Source organism: Erithacus rubecula (assembly GCF_903797595.1).
Source record: "Erithacus rubecula genome assembly, chromosome: 18".
Lineage (NCBI taxonomy): Eukaryota > Metazoa > Chordata > Aves > Passeriformes > Muscicapidae > Erithacus > Erithacus rubecula.
Genome location: NC_136670.1, coordinates 1,570,289 through 1,591,003, shown reverse-complemented (window position 1 = coordinate 1,591,003; position 20,715 = coordinate 1,570,289). Strand labels below are relative to the sequence as shown.

Below are 20,715 nucleotides of genomic sequence, written 5' to 3'. Positions count from 1 at the left end.
CCCCGCAGAGCCCGCAAAGCCCACAGCCCGGCCCGGCGCGGGGGCGGCTCTGGCGGCGGGGGCGGTGCGGGCGGAGCGGGGCTGTGAGCGGCTGTGGCGGCGCTGCGGGCGGTGCGGAGCAGTGCGGAGCAGTGCGGGCGGTCCGGAGCTCGGCGGAGCGGAGCTCTGCGGGGCGGTGCGGACGGTGCGGGTGGAGCGGAGCTCGGCGGAGCGGTGCGGGGCGGAGCGGAGCTCTGCGGGGCGGTGCGGACGGTGCGGGGCGGTGCGGGGCGGTGCGGACGGAGCGGAGCTCTGCGGGGCGGTGCGGGGCGGTGCGAGCGGTGCGGGCGGAGCGGAGCTCTGCGGGGCGGTGCGGACGGTACAGTCCCGCCCCTCCGCAGCGCCGCACCGCGCCCGGCCCGCCCCGCGCTGCGCCGCGCCCGCCGCACGGCGGGGCAGGAGCGGGCACGGACGGGCAGCGGCGGCGGCCGCGCCCGGCACACGGCGGCGGAACGGAGCCCAGCCCAGCCGAGCCGAACCGAGCGGGCAGAGCCGAGGTGAGCGGCCGGAGGGGTGTGGGGCCGGGCAGCCCCAGGTGCTGCGCGGCGCCTGCGAGGGAGAGGCGGGCTGGACTGCAGCCCCGATCCCGGAGAGCTCCGAGACGTGCTGGGCTGCAACCCCGAGCCGGGAGAGCTGCTCCGAGCCGGGAGAGCTGCCCCGAGCCGGGAGAGCTGCCCCGAGCCGGGCCTGCCCTGGCCGGCAGCGGCGCATCCCGCTCCGCTCCCGCGGGGATGCTCAGGCCGGGTCCCCGCGGCTCCGGGCTCGGCACAGCGCGGGGATTCGGCAGCCGCGTCCTGCGGCCGGGATGAGGCGACCCCCGGCATCCGTAGCCCCGAGGACTCGTAGCCCCGGGCTGCGGCAACACATTGAACTGCCGGGCTGTGATTTGAGGGTGACGATTTACATTAGAGGGAGAACGTGGAGAGAGCCAGGAACAACTTGGAATGGGTCCTCGCATATTTCTGTGGTTATTTTTGGAGTACCGTCATATGGCAGGAGGTGGGCTCTGGAGGTATCCTTGAGCTCAGCATTTTCTCCACAGGCTGGTTACCCGGGAGATTGTACTAGAGGACCTGCGTGGCCCTTTCCCCATCGGTGGTTTTCCATCCCATCACTGTTTCTCCGGCTGTTTCCCGGGGCATTGTTCCCTTTCGGTGTGCCCGGCCCTCAGCCTGTCTCGGTGGGGACCCTCCTGTGGGCAGACAAAGGTCTGGGTGTGCTGGCTGGGCAGTCTCAGTGTGCTGCAGACGATGGCAAAGCTGTGCTTCATTCAGCTGTGGCTGCTGTGAGGTGACTCCTGATCAGCCCCTTCTCCATTGCTGTGGATGAGGTGTGGCTTCTCGAGCATCCCCAGGGAGACCAGCATCCCTCTCCTGCCTGCCCTTAGCTGGCACTTTCCCCCAGCTTTCTCCTGCTACTCTTGTCCAAAGGGATTTTTGCTCCAGAAGAGCTCGGGGTGTGGAAGCATGTTGTTACTCTGGTCTGTTCCTTGCGGGTCTCCCCACCCAGGGGAGGGCTCTGGCTGTGTCAGGGCCCTTGGCCCAGGGCAGGAGAGCTGCTCTGGTGGCCTCGAGCTGCGTGTCCTTGCTGCCATTGAGCAAGTTTGGAGCTGAGGGAAGGCTGCCTGGCTCTGGTGATGGTCCTTGCAAGAAGGGAATTAGTGACTCTTTAATGTAGTTTAGAGTGTGGCTTGGCAGGCGCGGAGCCCGTCCCGAGACTCCCTGGGTGCTGGGAGCTGTGCTGTCCATGAGGAGCTGTCTCTGCTGCCTGCAGGGATGCAGGGCATGTTCTGGAAGCTGTGGCAGGTCCCGAGCTCTCCTCCTTACCCAGGGATGGCTTCTGTGTGTGGAGTCAAGGAGCAGGGTGTAGCTGTCTCCTGTGGGCTCTGAGCCCCTCTGGGAGGGGAGGATTCCCATCTCCTCTCTTCTTCCCACCATCCCTGTGCCATGGGGTTTGTTTTCCTCAATGCAGCCATTCCCAGCAGAGCCCTGGGAAGGGCTGTGGGGTGCAGAGCCTGTGTTTGGCTACTTTTGGCAGGGGCAGGTTCTTCCCCTGCTGCTTTGGCTGCCTGTGAATGTTGTGTCTAGAACTGTGTAGAATTTTTATCAATTTTTGAGATGTCAGCATTCTCCAGAACTCTTAGGGGAGATGATTTGGTCAGGAGGAAGCATCTAGAAATAGTTTCTGAAGTCCAGTGTGGGATTTCTGAGCTCAAGTATGAGTGTTCCTGGTGTGCAGAAGGGGAAGGTTTTGGTGCCTTCCCTGTGCAGTGGAGACACAGATCCTGCTGGGCCCCCTTCCCTGGGCTGCTGCCGTGCTTGCCACCACGACAACCTTGCAGGGTCAGTGTCTGCTGGCACCTGATGTCTTTGTGGCCAGGAGGGGTGGCTGGCTTGGCTGAAGAAGTCCCTGCAGCACAGGCCGGGGAAAGTCTTTTCTTCTCCCAGGCAGCTGAGCTCCCAGTTAAGCTCTGGTGACCTTGGTCCTGGTGAGGAGCTGGATCCTCGCTGATGTGTGGAATTACAGAAGGCTTTCTGCTCGTCCCGCGGGGGGCTCCGGCGTCACTGGGCATCCTGCCTGCCCTGCTCCAGAACTGCTGGGCACTTCTGCTTTCTTTTGGCTCCAGACACACACACACCAGTCAGGTGCCTGACTAATTCTGTCCCTAACAGAAGAAATCTTTCCCATAACTAATTAGGGTTTCTAAATTCGGAAGCTGCTGAGAATGACCTGTCGGTTAAAGGGCAGGGGGTGGGCTTGGCTCTTCCCAGCTTCCTGCTCAGACTCACAGACATCACTAGAATGTCCTTTGCCTTAATTCTCCTTGGCTGTGCACTTGGGCTGTTTCCCTGCTGCCTGGGGCTCGGTGCTGGGGTGCCGAGCGACAGCTGGGCTGCGATGGGGAGCGCGTGTGGCGAGGAAATGGGCTCAGCAGGGCTGGGCTCTCGTGTGGTGCCTGTCACCTGGAGGTCTGAGCTGAGCCTGGAGCTCCCTCCACCAAAGGAGAGACACAGAGCAGTGGCAGTCTCTGCGTTCTGGGAGCTCCTGCTCAGGGAAACTTGTGCAGCCGCACCACAAGTACCTGACTCTCGCACGGCACCTAAAAATGTGCTGGCGCTGGGGCTGTGGCAGCCGCGGCTGCGGGGCTCATTGTTCTCATTAGAGCAGTCGCTGGCTCTGAGTCAGCAGCTTTGGGTTTGTCACAGCCTGTGCTGAGCACTGGGGCTGGCCCTGACCCTGCTGCAGGGGGATGTGGGTTTAGCCTGCACTCAGAGGCTCTGGGAGCCTGTGCTGTCCCTGGAGCCTGGAAGGAGTTGTGTCTGTGCAAGCTGGAGGACAGCCTCCCTCGGGAACCTCTTCCAGCCCCTACCCTGTGCCGTTCAGGGCTGTAAAGCTGAGTATCACTGCTGCTGGCCAGGCTTCCTAGTCTGTCCTTCATCATCCTCCTGTCTGGATTATGGGAGGTGGAAGGCGTGGTGACAGGAGGTTGGCTTTGATGGGGACATGTTGCAAGGCTGTGGCTGCAGATCCAGCCTTCCTGCCTTTCCAGCCCTTGAGGAGAAGCTTGTGGGTTGTCCAGGACCTAAGTGTGTCTGCAAGTGAAGAGGAGGAAATCTGGGCAGCCACATTTTCCAGTGTGGAAGCAGTGGCAAGATCCATTGTCTTGGATGACAGCTGCTACCTCTGCCCTGCCTTGCTTCAAGGGAATGAGCTGTCTGGGGACGTGTGGAACCATAGAATCATGGCTTTAGGTAGAAAACAACCTTAAAGTTCAGCTCATTCCAGCCCTCCTGCCATGGGCAGGGACACCTTCTGCTATCCCAGGTTGTTCCAAGCCCCGTCCAAGCTGGCCTTGGACAGTTCCAGCCCCAGCTTCTCCGGGCAGCCTGTGCCAGGGCCTCCCCCCTCATGGCAAAGGACTTTTCCCTAATATCCAACCCTAAGAAGAGCTGTCGGGCTGAAGTTTGGTACCACTGGGACAGGAGTCAAGATTTGCTCTCCTTGCACTGGGCAGGGAGTGATGGGACTGTGTGGAATGGGACAGACATCCCAGAGCCCTGGATGGGTGATTTGATACAAATTTTCATGTCTGCTTGTCCCAGTACACAGCTGAGGGGCTCTGGATGCAGCTCAGAGTCGTGAGTGCACACCCCTGAGCCCACCCATGTTCCCCAGGAGCAGAATCTGGGTGGGAAGTCTCTGGAAGAGGATTTTGTTTCTGCTCCTTTGCTGGTCGGTGCCTTGCCCTGCGTGGGGCTGGGCAGAGCCCCGGGCAGGCTGTGCTGAGGCAGGAGCCCAGCACCCCGGGCTGGCAGGATCACAGCCAGCACGCCGGGCTGACCCCATTGTGCTCGGAACACGAGACAAATGAGGCTGAAGCGGCGGATCGCGGCTGCCAGCAGGTCAGCAGTTTCACTCGGGCACTCGGCCTCTTTGTGGCAGTGCAGTGTGGCCGCAGGTCAGATCTGCTCATCCCCCTTGCGGTGCCCAGCCTGCTGCCCACCCGCTGACCCCTGGGACACCTGGCTGTGTGCCGCTGTCCCCAGCGCTCCTGGGGCGGCAGCGGGAGCAGGTGCTGCGCCCGTGTAAAGCGCATCCTGCGTCTGGGGCGATGCTGAATGGGGATTCACAGCCCAGCCCTGCTGCCAGGTTCCTCCCACAGGCTCCTTCCTCCCTCTGCTCCTACTAACCCACTGCCGGGGCCCCTCGCTGCCTGGCAGCAGCGATGTCTGCTGCTCTCCTTCCCCGAGCATCAGATGGAGAGGAAAACACAGGGTGGAGTCAGCTCTCGCACAAAGGAAATGTTGAGGTATCGTTCCTGCCGTCCGTGTGTTTTTTAGGTGGCTGGGGAGAGATTAAACAGGATCTTAACACGTTCACAGCCCCCTTCCCACCTCATTTTCCTGTGAATCTGTTGCTGTCATGGTATCTTTCGGATGATATTTTTAGCTTTGCCTTTTCCTTTCCCCCCCCTCCTCTCCTGTATCAGGCTTTTGAAGGGAAACACGTTTCTATGGGAGAACAGAATGAGCCATTTCACGAGACATTTTGTTATGGGCAGAAGGGCCAGGAAATCTGATTGTGTGTTTGAAATGACACATTCCCATTGTAATCAGCTCATCGGCCCGGCTGGGGGGGGGCTGGAGCAGCCCCATCCTCCCGTGCATCCCAAACCAGCCCCAGCTGGGCACTTGGGGGGCTGGGGGGTCCTGCGGGGGTTTTTTCTGTGATCCTGTGGGAAGCAGCTGGATGCTGTAATGAGATGTGCTCTGGGTCTGGCAGTGTCTGAGCCCTGCGGGGGGTGGTGGCACCCTACAGAGCTTTGGGGCTCTGCTGATGCTGGAGGGATGTGGCAAAGGGCTTGAGCTGGGAGGGGGGTGCTTGGACAGCCAGGGCTGCTGCTCGCTGTGGGAAGGTGCCATTTTTGACACGGATACAGACCAGTGTTACATGGTGATGGTGAACTTTGGCAGGGGAAAATTCCAGCCCGAATTGTCAGCAGTATTTCCCTTTAGGAGATTTACTCAAGTCCTGATAGGTGAAGGTCCTGGCCAGAACAAGAGAAGCCTCGGCAGGAACGAGGGCTGATCTGGCTTGGGTCTGCACATCCCTACGTGAGGCAGGGGCTGTAATCTCTGCAAATTCCATGGGGCTGTTCTTCAGAGAGCCAAGGAATGCTTCTTGCTCGTAGGACACTTCCTGCAAGTGTCCAAAGCCAGCCTAGGTGGGACTTTGAGCATCCTGGGCTAATGGAAGATGTCCCTGGCCATGGCAGGGAGTGGAACAAGATGGGCTTTGGGGTCTCTTCCAACCCAGCCCATGGGACTCCATGGCATGAGCCAATTCCTGCTTGTCACCTTGGTCTGGTGTAAGACCTGTCTGCAAGAAATGCAGCTGACTTGGGGTGACCACAGCAAGGGCCACAGGAAGCAGAGAAGGTGCAGTTGCCCATGCTGTGTTTTGGGGACAGGGTCACTCTCAGCCTTCCTGGCCACCTCCACACTGCTGCTGGAGCTGTGGAGCTCAGTCCCTCCCCAGGCAGGCATGGTGCTGGAGTGGTCCATGGCTGGTCCCTGGTGTGGTCCATGGACTCCTCTGTGCCTCCTGGGCTCTTCTCCAGCTGCACTCCCTGCCCTGTGTGTGTTCCTGCTCTGCTGGAGGGGACACTATGAGTCCTTGACCCTTGCTCAGACCCATCAGGAGATTTGCAAGGTTTAAATCTGAGTGAGCCAAGCAGTGCAGGGCTCCTTCCTGAGCCCAGCTAGCAGTGCCAGGGTGTCCCAGTGCCAGCGTGTCCCAGTGCCACTGTGTCCCAGTGCCTGTCCCCAGGCAGCCTCACACAGAGCTGCCTGCTGGTGTTGATGAGGTGTGACAGTGGGGTCACTGGGCTGTTTGTGAGCCCGGGGCAGTGTCTGTGCCTGAGATGGTGTCCACAACAGCCTGGCCCCAGGCTGCAGCCTGGATTCCTGCTCTGGGGAGCTGCTGTTTGTGGTAGAAGCCAGCAGGGTTGGGGGAGGCCTTGCTCCCACTGCTGGTATTCTCATAACACCTCATTAATGTGATCCTAATTGGTGCAGTGTCTCACACTCCAAAATGGCTCAGAGGCTGCACAGCAGCCCCTCACAGGGCAGGAGGGATGGTCTGAGGCTCGAGGGCAGTGCAGGGGCTTTGTTTGGCACTGCCCTGCCTAGGGTGGCTGCACCTCCACCCTCCCTCCCAGCAGGAGCAGGGTGCAGCTGGAGCCCTGGCTGCTGGGCCACTGTGCCATACTCCTCCTTCAGGGTCTGGCTGCTCTTGCACCTCCCTGCCCATCCCTTACAGGCATCTGTCAACCCGCCTTGAGCTGGGATGACAGAAACCCGAGCACACAAACCTGGAAGCAGCGTGGGGTCCCCACAGAAACCATTGGGCTCAAGAGAGAATGAGCAGGGCCACAGAAACTGTGCCCAAGCAGGGAGAGAATCCCACAGATCCCCTGTGTGACCCTGTGTGACTGCTGGAGCCCAGTCCATGGGTCAGCTCAGCCTGTTGGGGCACCCATATGTCCTGCTGGAGAGACAGAGCCCTTCTCACAGGTCTGCTCTGGCTCCTGAGCCTCTGAGCAGGGGCATCTCCATCAGCAGAGGAGGCAGCTGAAGGAGAAGGAGGCTTGTCTGGGCTCTGGGATGGTGTGGGCACGTAGGTACTGGCATGGGACAGCAGCCCCCACACACCAGTGGCATCCCTGAGTCTGGACAGTCACACTGGGTCACACATGCAGCTCCAGGACCTGTGACAGTGGCCCTGGTATGCCTGTGGTGGGGGGACCCAGGGCTGTGGGTGACCACACAGGGCTGCTCCCCACGCCCCAGGACAGATGAGCCAGTGAAACCACATGGCAGGGAAGCAATCTGTGCCCACTGGGCAGGGATGGACAGGAGTGCCCCAAACCAGCACAGGTGACATCCTGCTTCCCCGGGGCACAGACACAGCAAAGGGCCATGCAGGTGGCAGCTGAGACCCCTCCTCTTGGCCTTATCTCTCATGCACATCACCTGCTCAGAGGTGGGTTTGTTTCCCTGGAGGTGCTGAAGCTCACTGCCTTATAGCATCAGGTTTTCTGGCTGGGCCCAGAAGAGAAGCCCAGCAGCTTCTGTGGCTGTGGGGAAGCTGCTGTGGCTCAGGGCAGGCTGCTGGCTGCACACAGCTGATGTTTGCTTGTGCAGAGTGAAAGGATTTTGCTGAATCCGTGGCAGAGGAGGGAGATTTGCATAGGCTGCTTTGCTTCTGCCTAGGGGGAGGCTGGGCCTCGCCTGTCCAAGGATGTTTGAAAATTAACCCTTGGGAAAGTGGGAGGTGTCCCTGCTGTGCCAGACTGTGCTTCCTCCTCTGTGACACTGTGGTGCTGCTGGGCAGATCCTTCTCCCTCCTGAGTTGAATTGCCATGTGAAAGGAGGCTCTGTAATGCTGTCCCTGCTGCTGGTTTTGCCCCTGCAGCTGCAGCTGCCCTGGCTGGGGTGTGGGGCTGGCTCTGGGCTCCTGCTCCTGCCCAGCAGCCACGGGCATGGCTGACAAAGGGGTGCCACAGATGCTGAAGGAGCCCTTGGGCTGTGCCCAGAGGATCTGGTGGCACTCAGAGGTGTGTGGGCTCTGCAGCTCTGCTGTAGTAAATATTTGCTGCTCTCCAGGAAGGAGCAGGGCTGGCTGCACATCAGTAGGGCAATAGGAGGTCTAAAGCAATCCACAGCTTCCATTTCCAGCAGGGAGATTTGTGTGGAATCCCAACACAGCACTGAAGCCAGGCAGGCACCCTCTGGTGACAGCTGTAGCTGTCCTGAGCACTTGCCATCATCTCTGGGAAGGACTTTTCCCTTCTTTTTAACCAAATCTCATTTCTTCTTTGCAGGTTGTAAACCGTGCCCAAGCCGAGTGCTGAGAGCAGCCCCTGGAAGCAGCGTGAGTTTATCCTGAAAGCTTTTGTTCTCCTTTCCACATCCCACATGAGGTTGAGTGGGTTCTACAGCACAGAAAAGGTTGCTCAGCACAGAGAGGTGCTGCAGGGAGAGGTTTGTCTGCCAGGAACCCCTGGGAATCTGGCTTGCTCCCACCAAAACACTGAACTGCTGGGCTTGGGCTTGTTGTGGCTTTCTTTATTTTGGGAGTGCTTCCTGGTTTAGCTGGGACTTGGGCAGCAGCCCTTTTGCCAAGAGAAAGGTTCCTGCCGTGATGGTTTGGGTTTTAGCTTTTATATTTTTCAGTCTCTGATGCTTGGTGTGTACCTCTGAAACTTCATATTAGGTGTTAGTAAGTTCTCTTCACAGGGTAGACAAAACAATCCCTTCCCAGCTAGAGAACCAAGGACAACCAGTACCCAAAAATCATAAACAATAGCTGAGGGAAGGGGGCAAGCCAGGGGGCTGAGACCTCATAGCCTGGGGCTGTGCTTGGACAATTGACCCCAATATGCAGAGGAACCCAAACTTATAAAAGTGTAAAAACTCATGACCAGGATCCACCCTGGATTTGATTTGGGTGCATCCCTGGCTGGGCTCTTGCACTGCCCAAGGTGCATCCTTTCAATAAATACCTATTTTATTCCTTTGCTCTGTCTGGTCTCTGTTCCAGGTCAGCCCTTCCAGGCAGCAGTTCTGGCAGCTTTGCCAGGGCAGTGAGGTGTCTGGAAATGCAGCCTGAGTGTCTGACAGAGCAGGTTTGGGGGCTCAGCGCTGGCTTTCCCTGCTCTGGGCTCCTGTGCTCTCATGTGTGTGGAGGATCTGAGGAAGGCAGATGTTTGCAAAGCAGCTGTGCAGTTTTCTGGCTGTGGATCTCTGCCCAGAGCTCAGGGGCTGGGCACAGCTGGCCTGGGGGGTGTCCTGGGAGGGTTGGCACGGCCGGGCAGCTGGAGCAGAGCACAGGAGAGGTCTGAGCTGCAGAATTCAATTGCTGTGATGCTTAAAAGAGTTGAGGACTTGTGGTCTAGGCCTCTTCAGGGACCCCAGGGTGCCTCAACTGGTTGGACTGCTCCATTGCAGAGCCCCACTGCACAGCACAGGGACATGCATGTGAGACCAGGTGTGACTGTGGCTGGTGAGGGCTGTGGGGACAAGGTCCTGCTTCTGCTTTGGCTCTTTGAGCCTGGGCAGAGCTGCAGCACGACCCTCAGCCTGAGCTGAGGTGGGAGCACAATGTCCTTGTCTCAAAATTGGGGTGAGGAGCTCCATAGCTGCACCCCTGGCTCTTCTCCAGGTGGCAGAAGTGTGTGGCAGTGTGCATCACAGGGCTCAGACCCTGCTGCCCAGAGTTTGGCTCCTGCCCACACAATGGCTGCAGGTTCCTCATCCAGAGGGTGCTGGCACTGCCCAGGCTCCTCAGGGAGCTCAAGGCTCAAGGCTGCCAGAGCTCCAGGAGCATTTGGAAAACACTCCCAGGCACGGGGTGGGATTGCTGGGGTGTGTTTTGTAGGGCCAGGGGTTGGACTGGATGATGCCTGTGGTCCCTTCCTGCTGAGGATATTCCATGGATGGGGATGTGGGCAGGGGATCTGAGCCCTGCTGAGGGTTGTGGTGCTGCTCTGATGGATGGCTGCTCCCCAGGGCTGGAACTGGCTCTGGCTCACAGCAGGGCAGGTCTCCATGTTTTATGAGCAGTTTCTCACCAGCTCTCCTCCTCCAGGAGGCATCTTGCAAGATGCCAACTCCACCCATGCCCAGGGGTGCAGGTCTGTAGGGAGAGCCAGGAGAAGGGCAGGGAGTCTTCTCCTGCTTTCCTGTGCTCAGGAGGGGCAGTGGGGTGACCAGTCTGGAGCTGGTCAAGGCAGAGCTGCAGGCCCAATGTCAGTGGTGGATTTAATGTGGATTTCATGTGCTCCCTCACAGCTGGTGCTGAATCCCACCTCCTGGGCAGGGTTCATGGCTGGTTCTGGATGAGTTTGCTTACAGGTCACCCATCAGCTGGCCTGAGGGTCACTGTAGGTCCCTTTCCACTGAACTACCCCATCTTCCTCCAAGTGGTGTCACCTTGGGAAAAATGACACCTTGTCACCACTTTAGACCCTGACAGGGCCTTTGTGGGGCTGCAGAGCAGAGGATTGTGATACCAGGGAGAGTGCTTGGCCCTTCCTTTGCACAGAACAAGATGGGAGAAGGCAGGGCTGAGCATGCACCAGGACTGGCTCCTTTTGGTGGCTTCCCTTGCTCTGCAGTTCCCCTCCCCGAGCTCCTCTCCCAGCCCACTGCTTCCCAGGCTGTCTGGCCCTGTGTTCTTCTTGTCCAGGGAGCAGCTGATCTCCCCTGGCTGCCACATCCCAGCCCAAGGCAGCTGAACCCATGGTCTCTGCCTTCCTCTGGGGGCAGGAAGAAGGATGGGAGCAGCTCTCTGCCAGTCACTGCCAGGGGAAGAGCATTCCCTGGTGGGGGCTGCAGCACCCCTGCCTGCTCCTGGAGTGCAGCCCACATGGAGCTGGTGCTCCACAGTGGGCACTGCATCTGAGCTGGGTTTCCAGGCTGCTGCCATCACAGCCTTTGGCTCAGCTCCCTCCCCAGAGGAGGTTCTGTGCCCCAGAGCACTCCAGGGCTGTGCTCTGGGGCTGTCCCTGTGCTCTGGGAGGGATGGCTGCAGCCCTGCTGCTCCTGCACCCTGCCCAGGCTGGCTTGCCTGTGGCATTTTTGGGCAGTCACTCCCCATCCCGAAAAGCACGGGGGGTCAGCAGGGCAGGGCCAGCTCCAGGCAGAGCCCTGGGGCTGTCAGCATGTGTCACTGGTGGGGGTTCAGTCCCAAAGCTCTGCTCACAGGCAGTTTCTAATGCCTGCAAGGCTCAGGTGCTGAGGTTGGATTCCCTGGGCAGGATTCCCTGTGAAAGGAGTTAGCCCAGGGCACTGCATGGATCCCCTTGGGCCCAAGAAAAGCTTCTGGGCTGTTTTACAGAGTAGGTGGGGGCATGAGGCTGTTCTGTGCTCCTGCCTTACACCCCTCACTGCAGCAGGGCCCTGGCACAGCCCTGGCACAGCCAGTGAGAGCTGTCAGTGCTGCCTGTGGGTACCAGGGCACTGCCCTGCCTGGCCCTGCCCTGCCCTGGGGCTGCTGCTGCACTTTCCTCTTGATTTGGGGCCCATCCTGGCTGCAAGACATGCCTTGGTCAACGAGCCTTGCTCTGTGCCATCCCAGCTGCTTGGGCTGAGCAAACAGGTTTGTGGTATGTGGCAATGTGGGCCCTGAAGGCTGGGGGAGCTGCCAGCTCCCTCAAACTCTTGGGAAAGGCTGGCTGCTGGCCAGAGCCCTGCTTGCCTTGGCTGAGCCTTTAACCTCCTGTGCATCACAGCACTCAGGGCTGGGCTTCCCCCGTGCTGGGTCATGGCAGGGCAGCCTGGGGTGCCCAGCCATGCCTGTGCCTGGCTGCTGGAGCCTCCTTTGCCCAGAGCCATGCTGGATCCTGCCCCTCCTTTAGCATGCAGGGCTGTGTGCTTCCCAGGAGCTGGGGCTCTCCTGGGAAGATGCAGCTTTGCTGCTCCCATGGCCCCATGCTCAGCCAAGCCCTGGGCAGGTGATGGAGAGCTCTGCTCACCTTGTGTGTCACCCTCTGCACCCCTCCTGGCCAGGAAGGGCCAGGCTGGGCTCCTGCCTTGCTGCACTGGGATCCCTGTGGGGCTGGCTGCAGGGAAGAGCTGTCAGCAGTCTGTCAGAGACAGCTGTCTCAGCTCCCTGCAGAGGAGGATTTGCCACCCAGGACTGGTGTTTGAACAGCTTTCCTGGCACAGCAGGGCCCAGGGGATGTGGAGCTGGGGGCAGCATCTGAGCAGGGCTGGGGATGTGCAGGACTTGCTCCCAGGGGAGCAGCAGAGGCTGGAGTGTGTTCAGGAGAGCAGCTGCCCTTGTGCAGGTGTGCTCTGGGGAATCATCTCCCACCAGCACCTCTCTGGCTTCTCCCAGCCCATTTCCCACAGCCCTGGCTGTTCTTTCCTTTATCCTGGGACCCCCTGTGCAGGACACCTGGTGGAATGCTGGAGGAAGCTCTGCACTGAGGAGGAGCTTTAAAGCCTCAGCCCCCTGGGCTTGCTGGGTGCAGTGGGAGGCTGGGTCTCCTTGCCACTATGTCACCTGCCCAGCTCCCTCGTGCATGCTGTTGTCACTGCACCTGCTCCACAGGTCCCACCTTCCCCCCGGCCAAATCCCAGTGCTGGCCAGTACAGCCACTCCCATTCCTCACTGTGACCTTGTGCTTCAGGATGGATTCTGGAGGGAAACTGGGGCTGGATGAATTTGGGAGGATGAGGGGAGGAAAGGGCTGCCCTAATCCTACTCTGGATTCAGCTTTTTGCACAAGCCTGCTCAGCTGCCAGTGAGAAGGTACCCAGGTTGCTGGGGAGATAGAGCTGTGGGATGTGGCCACTGGGAGGATTGTGTCACCCTGCTGCTGCCACCAGGGCCAGTCCCTGACTAAACTGTGTCACCCTGCTGCTGCCACCAGGGCCAGTCCCTGACTGAACTGTGTCACCCTGCTGCTGCCACCAGGGCCAGTCCCTGACTGAACTGTGTCACCCTGCTGCTGCCGCCAGGGCCAGCCGCTGACTGAGCTGTGTCACCCTGCTGTCCCACGGGAGCTGTTGCAGGGGACAGTGCTGGGCCATGTGTGTGCACAGAGCCCTTGGTGGTGTGAGCTCCCTCCTGAGTGGTTCCTGGTGGCTGTGGGTGCTTCTGGCACAGAGCAGGGCCCACGCTGCAGAGGTGTCTCCAGGTGTGTCTCTTGTGCCAGCCCCAGCAGGGTGATGCTGTCTGGGGGGGCAGGTGGCCTTGCCACCATTCAGCTCATTCCCCTGGTGACCAAGATGGGCAGCCCCAGCTCTTGGAAAGTCCAGGCTGCTCTTCACTTCTTGAAAGGACTGGTGGCAGGTCCCCAAGGGCTGAGCAGGGAACTGGTGACAGAAGCACACAGCCAGGCTGGCTGGGACAGAGGGCTCAGTCTGGGCTGGACCTGACTGAGCTGGAGCCACCTCTGCCTTTGTGTTCCTGAAGCTTTCCCAGTTTAGCTGGGAGGGCAGGTGCTGTGCCAGCCTCTGCCCAGGGCTGGTGCATGGTGCAGGAGCCCCTGGACACCTCCTGGAACTGCTGTGACAGCGAGACCCCTGCTCCCAGTGCAGGACTCAGGTGCCTGGACTGGGACCCTCCTCTCAGAGCTGGAAGCTCTGGTTGTTCTCTCAGGCTCTGCCCCCCTCAGGCTCTGCCCTTGGGTGTGGTAGGGAAGCTGTGCTCAGGTTTGCTTTTTGTTTCCAGTTTATTTATTTATTTATTATCATGTTTTTAAGCTTTTCCTGCAGCCCTGCCTTCTCTTGTCATTTAATTGTCCAAGTTCCCTGAATACTTGTCACCTGCCTGGGGGTAGAATTTGAGACACATCAAAGGTAGCTGAGCTTCTGCAGGCGCTGAGCAAACATCCTCTGGGAGCTGGGGAGAGATTAAACAGCAAGGAAAAACAACTGCTGTGCTCAGGTTTGTCCAGGAGGTAAAATGGAAGGGCTGGGGAGAGCGAGGGAAAAGCAGCAATGTTTGCTTTCCAGAAAATGTCTGCCTGGCAGGGGCAGGGGGCTGCTGTGGGGTCCCTGTGCCTGGCAGGGGGCTGGCATGGGGGTCCCTCCATGCAGAGAGCTGGGTGGGGCCAGAGGCTGGAGCAGCTGTGCAGCAGGAGCTGTGCATGATGCCCTGCAATGGTTTGTGCAGCTGCAGGTGGGGCTGGGGCTGTGCTGCAGTGACTCAGCTCCTGCTGGAGTGCAGAGCAGGGCAGGGATCAATGCCAGGGCTCCCATGGAGTGGCAGAGCTGCTGGCACACCTGGCCTGCAGCCCCCTGGGTTTGGGGGCACAGCAGGGCTGGGGGTGGAGCAGAGCTCTGGGTGCTGCTGCTGCTGCACAGGGCTGAGTCAGACTGAGCTGGCAGCTCAACAGGGGCAAAACAGGAGTTCTAGCTTTGTCTTTGGGATTGCTACAGAGCAAATGGAATAAATCCCGAGGGCTGGCATTGTGGTGTCAGGCCTGGATGAGGACAGTGCCTGGAGAGGTGTCAGCTCCTGGCAGAGCTGGTGCCAGCTGCACCTCATAGGCCTTGGCAGAGCAACCCTAGGTGCTCCTACCCTAGTGGGGCCTGGGGCCAGCCCTAGAGCCCTGGTGAACCTGTGCTCAGGGAAGAATGGATTTTTGAGGATGTTTCTTATGGTTTAAAACCATTATAGCAACAGGCATTTTGTTGCAAAAAATATCTCCTTACTGTATCTTTTTAAAAAAACCCAAAATAACCCACCTAATATATTCTCCTCCACTTCCCTGAAAAGCCTTAGGGTTTGATGCTGCTGGTGGGTGAGCCAGTGTGGGATGCTGTGCCCCAGCACCTCCATATGCCAGCAGGGATGGGCAGCCTGGCTGGGGTGAGGGGAGCTGGGACTTTGGGGAGCAGCAGCCAGCTGCAGCTCTCTGGGGCTCCTTTAGTGCCCAGGGTGCAGAGCCAGGTGCAAGGGGGCAGTGCCAGGCTGGGAAGCTCATGGAAGCCTCCCTGTGCTGGTGGGTGGCACTGATTTCCTACTGCAGTGGTGATCAGTCCAATTTTGGGTGCCAAGTCAAAGGGAAAGCTTGGGTTTACTCTCTTCCTCTAACCTGTGAGAGGTCAGAGCTCTGCTAGAAACACCAGTGCTGGGGGTAGTTTAGGGAAGCCCCCAAAGGTCTGTTTTCCAGCTGTTAATTTGTCTTTTTTCCATGGCTAATGCAGCAGTTTCCCACTTCTTTTTCTAGCCAGAAATTGTGGTGTTTGGAGGGAATGTTGGCCTCTGGTGGCTGGGGGTGTTCAGCCTGGAGAAGCCTTCAGAGAGGCCTTAGAGCCCCTTCTACTGCCTAGAGGGGCTCCAAGAGGGCTGGAGAGGGACTGGGGACAAGGGCCTGGAGGGAGAGTTCAAGGGGAATGGCTTCCCACTAGCAGAGGGCAGGGATGGATGGGATGTTGGGAGGGAATTGTTCCCTGTGAGGAGGCACTGGCACAGCCAGAGAAGCTGTGGCTGCCCCTGGATCCCTGGAAGTGTCTCCAAGGCCAGGCTGGACAGGGCTTGGAGCACCCTGGGATAGTGGAAGGTGTCCCTGCCCGTGGCAGGAGTAGAACTGGATGAGCTTTTAAGATCCCTGCCAGCCCAAATCAGTCTGGGATGCCAGTCAGCTGGCCTGGCTCTTGAGATGGGCTCAGAGTGAGGAAGGTGTTTCCAGGTATCCTTTGATCAGTTTCTGGAGGCAGCAGTTGGACCTGGGCTGGGAGGGTCTCATCTGAAGGTGCTGCTCCCTTTCCTGGAGGCCTTTGAGCTGAGGTGGGGCTGAGCTGTGGCTGCAGGTCGGGGTGCACAGGAGCCCATCCCAGTGGAGCCATTGCAGCACTGACACCGGGAAGGGCAGGCTGGCCGCCAGGGCTGGTTCTGGCTCATTCCTGAATAGTTCTGGGCAGTTCCTGACTGGTTCTGGGCTTTCCCAGGCGGTTCCTGGGCTGTTCCCAGCTGCTTCCTGGCTGGTTCTTGGCTGGTTCCCGGCTGGTTCCTGGCTGGTTCCAGGCTGGTTCCTGAATGGTTCTTGGCTGGTTCCCGGGCAGTTCCAGGCTGTTCCCTGGGCGGTTCCAGGCTCCCCTGTGCAGCATGCTCTGCAGCAGGGCCCTGCCGGCGCAGTGGCTCCTGCGGGATGCTGGTCGCTAAGCAACTGGCAGAGGTGGAGCTTCCCGGGTGCTGCTCCCAGCACATCCCTGCCTGAGCCCTGCTGCCTGCTCCTGCATCCCCACATCCTCCCAGGCAGCTCCGTGGGAGCTCCTGCTGCCCACACCACCCTGCCCTGGGACAGGAGAGTGCCCCAGGGTGTCCCTGGGCATCTCTGAACCCTAATTTGGGCTTTCTCTGCCCAAGATCACCCAGACATTCTCTGGGGAAGGAAGATGTCTTGAAGCTCTGTTGACCCTTTTGCTTAGGATTCCCACCTCAGCACTGCTCCCCTGCCTGGCTCTGGGAAGCAGTGCCAAAAGAGGGGAGCCCCAAGGCTCCTGCACCCTGAGAATCCCTGCAGCCCCCTGGGTGTGGAGATGGGCTGGCTCTGGAATGCTGCAGGAGCAGCTTTCCCCTCTGGGATAGTTGTACCCAGGGAGCCTGGGTGCCTTGGGTCCTCCTTAGGCTGTGGCTGTTTTGTGACAGGGACACTCAGACTGGCACAGGAGGACTGGGTGTCCCTCAGGGTGACCCCAACCCTGCCTGGGGATGTTGGGGCCTTGGCTCCTGTTTCTTTGTGCCCTTCCCAAGGCTGGTAAGGCACTGAGAGGGTGTTTGGCTCAGGTGACATCCTGCAGGTGGGAAGAAGCCTTCCCTGTCTGCCTGGAGGATGGGGAGGACATTCTGGGGGTGGCTTTAGCCCTTCAGTGCCTCCCCAGGGCTGGTTTATTGTGTGCTGTGGCACTGGAGGATGCTGTGTGCTTGCTGAGTGTTGAGCACCTGCTTTCTCCCCAGCCTTCTCCTGTCCAGCCAGTGCTCCTTGCTGGACTTTGCTGCAAGAGCTGAAGGCCCCAGCTGTGCCATAGGATCATGAATTTCCCCTCTTTCCACTCCTGGTGCATTCCCAACTCTGCTGACTGTGCAAGCCATGCCTTTTGAAAGATTGGTATTTCCCTGGAAGAGGCACATTCCTGGTTTTATGGGAGTGATGGAGAGGACAAGCTGGGCAGCCTTTGGCTGTGCAGGAAGCCCAGGTGGACTTCCAGACCCCTGGGCTCTTCCCTGGAGTAGTGGCAGGGATCAGGCAGTGGGTGGGGTGGCTGTGCACCAGGGCTCAGTGGTGGCACAGGATGGCTGTGCTGCTGCTGCTGGTCCCATCTTGCTCTCTGGGAGAGAAACCAGCAGGGCCTGGGGGCTGAGTCTGCTGGCTCTTCCCTCTCCCTGCTCTGTGGTGTTTGGGCTGTGCTGGAGAGACACTGGGTCTGACCCACAGCTCTCCCCCTGCCATCTGGGACATCTTCATTTGAGCCTTAATGGGGCTGTGGAAGGTGTTTCTTGGCCTCTGAGGGCACAGCCACTCATTCCTGCACTTATTTACTCAGCTGGGAGGTGTCACTCAAAAGGGTAGGAGTGAAACCTTGTTTAAAGTGGCCCCAAATTTCCCATGTCTGGCAAAAGGGCCACGTCCTGCCGTGGGAGGGGGAGCAGGGAGACCCTGCCTTTGCATCCTGGCAGGCTCAGAGGAGGAGGAGGTGCCTCAGCCCCTCCCCTGGGATGCAGCAGAGGTCGTGCTCCTCTTCCCTGGTTATTTCTGGTGCCAGAAGGGTTGAGGCCAGGGCTGGAAGGAGGGTTTGGTCTCTCAGGATGGGCTCAGCACTGGCAGCTGTCACAGTGAGCTGCCATCTCTGTCTGACTCCAGCCTGACTCCTTGTCAATTTGATGCTTCTTTCCCCCTCCCCAGCTCTCTCATGATTCATTTTTGACCTGTGGCCTCAGGAGCCGCAGGGGTGCTGATATTGTCTTGCAGGGTGTAGCTGTGCAGAGTAAGCTCAGGCTGCTCTGTTAACTCCAGCTCAGGGGCTGGCAGTGTGGGCAGGAGGTCCCTGCCTGTGCCCTGCAGGCCATGGTGCCAGGGGAGGATGGAGCTGTGCAGGGGAGCCCTTTGCTGCAGGGTCAGATGTCTCCACGCTGCCTGGCTCAGGCATGATGAGCGAGCAGATGTCTGGGCTCCTGGCAGCTGCTGACATCATGTAAATCCATTATTGCCCAAACACACATTCAACACGTGTCAGTGGAGGCTGGGCTGGCTGCAGGGAGGTGGGAGAGCCCCACCAGGGGCTCCTTTTGCCTGCTGGATCCCAATGCTTGTGGAGGAGACACACAGCATCACTGCCCTCACCTGAGTGTGTTCCCATGAGATCATCTCACCCTTTCTACCTTTGCTCTCCTGTTTTCCCCACTTGACCCAATTCTTCACTTGGCAGCTGCAGCCTGGCTGTCACACTCTGTTGATGACGAGCCCCTGGCTGCTCTGGCTGCTTCAGTGGTGCCTCAGCCTGGGCTTGGCTCCTTTTCCCTGCCTCAGCATCCCTGGGGAACTCCAGGTCAGCCCAGCAGAGCTGAGCACACCAGCCCCACCCTGAGCTTGCCAGGCTGGCTGGGGCAGCACAGCACCCACCTGTCTGGACAAAGGTGTCTGAAGTTGCCAGAAAAGCCCCACAGGGCCTGTCCCCAGGAAGGGACTGGTCTAGCCAACCTGGAGGAGCCTTTCCTGCCTCCCTGGCCAGGCAGGCTCTGGGCTGGACCTGTCATCTGTGACAGAGGGACAGCAGTGGATGTGTCCCAGCAGTTCACTGGGAGCAGCCTCCCATGGTCAGCCCATGGTGATTTCCTCCACCAGCTGGTTCTCAGCTCTTGGCTCTTCCCTTCCTGAACTGCAGAATCATTCAGGTTGGAAAGGATCTCCACGATCACAGACTCCAACTGTGACTGATCACTACCTTGTTCCCCTTCCAGTCACTTGCAACCCTTTCAGTGAAGAAATCTTCTGAAATAATCAATCTAAAACTCTGCTGATGCAACTTGAGGCCATTTCCTCTCCTCCTGTCCCTGTTCCTGGAGCAGAGCCTGACCCCCACCTGGCTGTCCCCTCCTGTCAGGGAGTTGTGCAGAGCCACATGGTCCCTCCTGAGCCTCCTTTTCTCCAGGCTGAGCCTCTTTCACAGCTCCCTCAGCCTCTCCTGGTGCTCCAGACCCTTCCCCAGCTCCATTCCCATCCCTAAACACACTCCAGCCCCTCCATGAGCTGCAAGGCCAGCAGGGAACTGCTTTATTGTAAATGGGAAACACCAGGAGAGAGACTGTGATTGTCTGGGAAAAGGCTTGGAGGCTGAATACCATCTGTGTGACTAACCTGAGGAGGGAACACAGAGAGGGGGATTGAGAGAAATGTGCAGGCATGAGGGGTCAGAGAAAGTTTTGCACCAGAGGGCAAATCTCAGTGCTGTGATCACAAAGCTGTGCTGTGCCAGCTAACAGGGACCTGCAGGAGCCAGGCAGGGGGAAGGAATGAAGCCCAGGGTGCATCCAGCTGCAGGCAGCAGAGCCTGTTCCCTGGGGGAGTAGCCAAGACCCCACGGGCAGGAGGAAGAACCAAATGTGGGTCTGAGCCCTGTGAGCTGCAGGGCTGTGGCACTGAGCTGTCACTGCCCCTGGAGCTCTGCAGGGCTGCTCCAGGCAGGGCACAGAGCCTGGGGCAGGGGGAGCTGCAGAGCTGCAGTGAGTGGAAAGGCAGAGGGAGCTTTGCCCTGGCTGCTCAAGACAGGGGCAACAGTATCCCAGATGTGGAGGGAGGTTTGCTGAGATGGAGAGTAACTCTCTGAGCTGAGGAGGATAAAGCCCTGGCACAGATGGTGGTGCAGGAGAGGAGTTTTGGAATCCCAGACTGGTTTGGGTTGGAAGGAACCATAAAGCTCATCCTGTCCCACCCCCTGCCATGGGCAGGGACACCTTCCCCTGTCCTAGGCTGCTCCAAGCCCTGTCCAGCCTGGCCTGGGACACTGCCAGGGATCCAGGGGCAGCCACAGCTGCTCTGGGCACCCTGTGCCAGGGCCTGCCCACCCTCCCAGGGAAGAGTATCTTCCTGACATCTGATCTAAATCTCTCTTGCTTTAGTTTGGAATGGTTCCCTCTTGTCCTATCATTCTCTATCCATGTAAAAAACCTCTCTCTCTCTATTCTCAGTGCCCTTAGGCACTGGCAGGGGCTCTGAGCTCTCCTTGGAGCCTTCTTCTCTCCAGGTGAACACCCCCAGCTCAGCCAGCCTGACTCCAGAGCAGAGGGGCTCCAGCCTGCAGGGCTTCCCTGTGGCCCTGGAGAGGAGCCTCTTCCCCCTCTCCTCTCCAGCACAGGCTGCTGGAGGCTCTCAGGGATGGAGGGATGGATGGATGGATGGATGGATGGATGGATGGATGGATGGATGGATGGATGGATGGATGGGGGTGCTCCCTGTGTTGAGCTCAGTGGGTTAAGGCTCACTGGGAGGCACTGTGGGGCACAGAGGCTGGCTCAGCTCTGCAGCCAGCAGTGGTGCTGCTGATTGCCAGCAGGGTGTGAGACACCAGGGCTGCTGCAGCACAGGCATTCGTGGGCTGCAAGGAGGAGCCACACAAGATGTTTTCCCTCATCTTATCAGCATTTCCTGAGCCTGGC

At 59.2% G+C, this 20,715-nt stretch overlaps 1 protein-coding gene across 4 annotated transcripts in view; it reads left to right on the top strand.

Annotated features, from left to right (window-relative positions):
* The first annotated feature begins 341 nt into the window (after positions 1–341).
* Positions 342–20,715, top strand: part of EPB41L1 (erythrocyte membrane protein band 4.1 like 1) — a 58,481-nt gene continuing 38,107 nt past the window's right edge. The window contains exons 1-2 of one of the 4 annotated variants that reach the window (XM_079321974.1): positions 342–536; positions 8,426–8,475. The gene's annotated coding sequence lies outside the window, so the exon portion shown is untranslated. The remainder of the gene's footprint in view (positions 537–8,425; positions 8,476–20,715) is intronic. The other 3 variants (XM_079321975.1, XM_079321976.1, XM_079321977.1) reach the window with 3 other exon arrangements.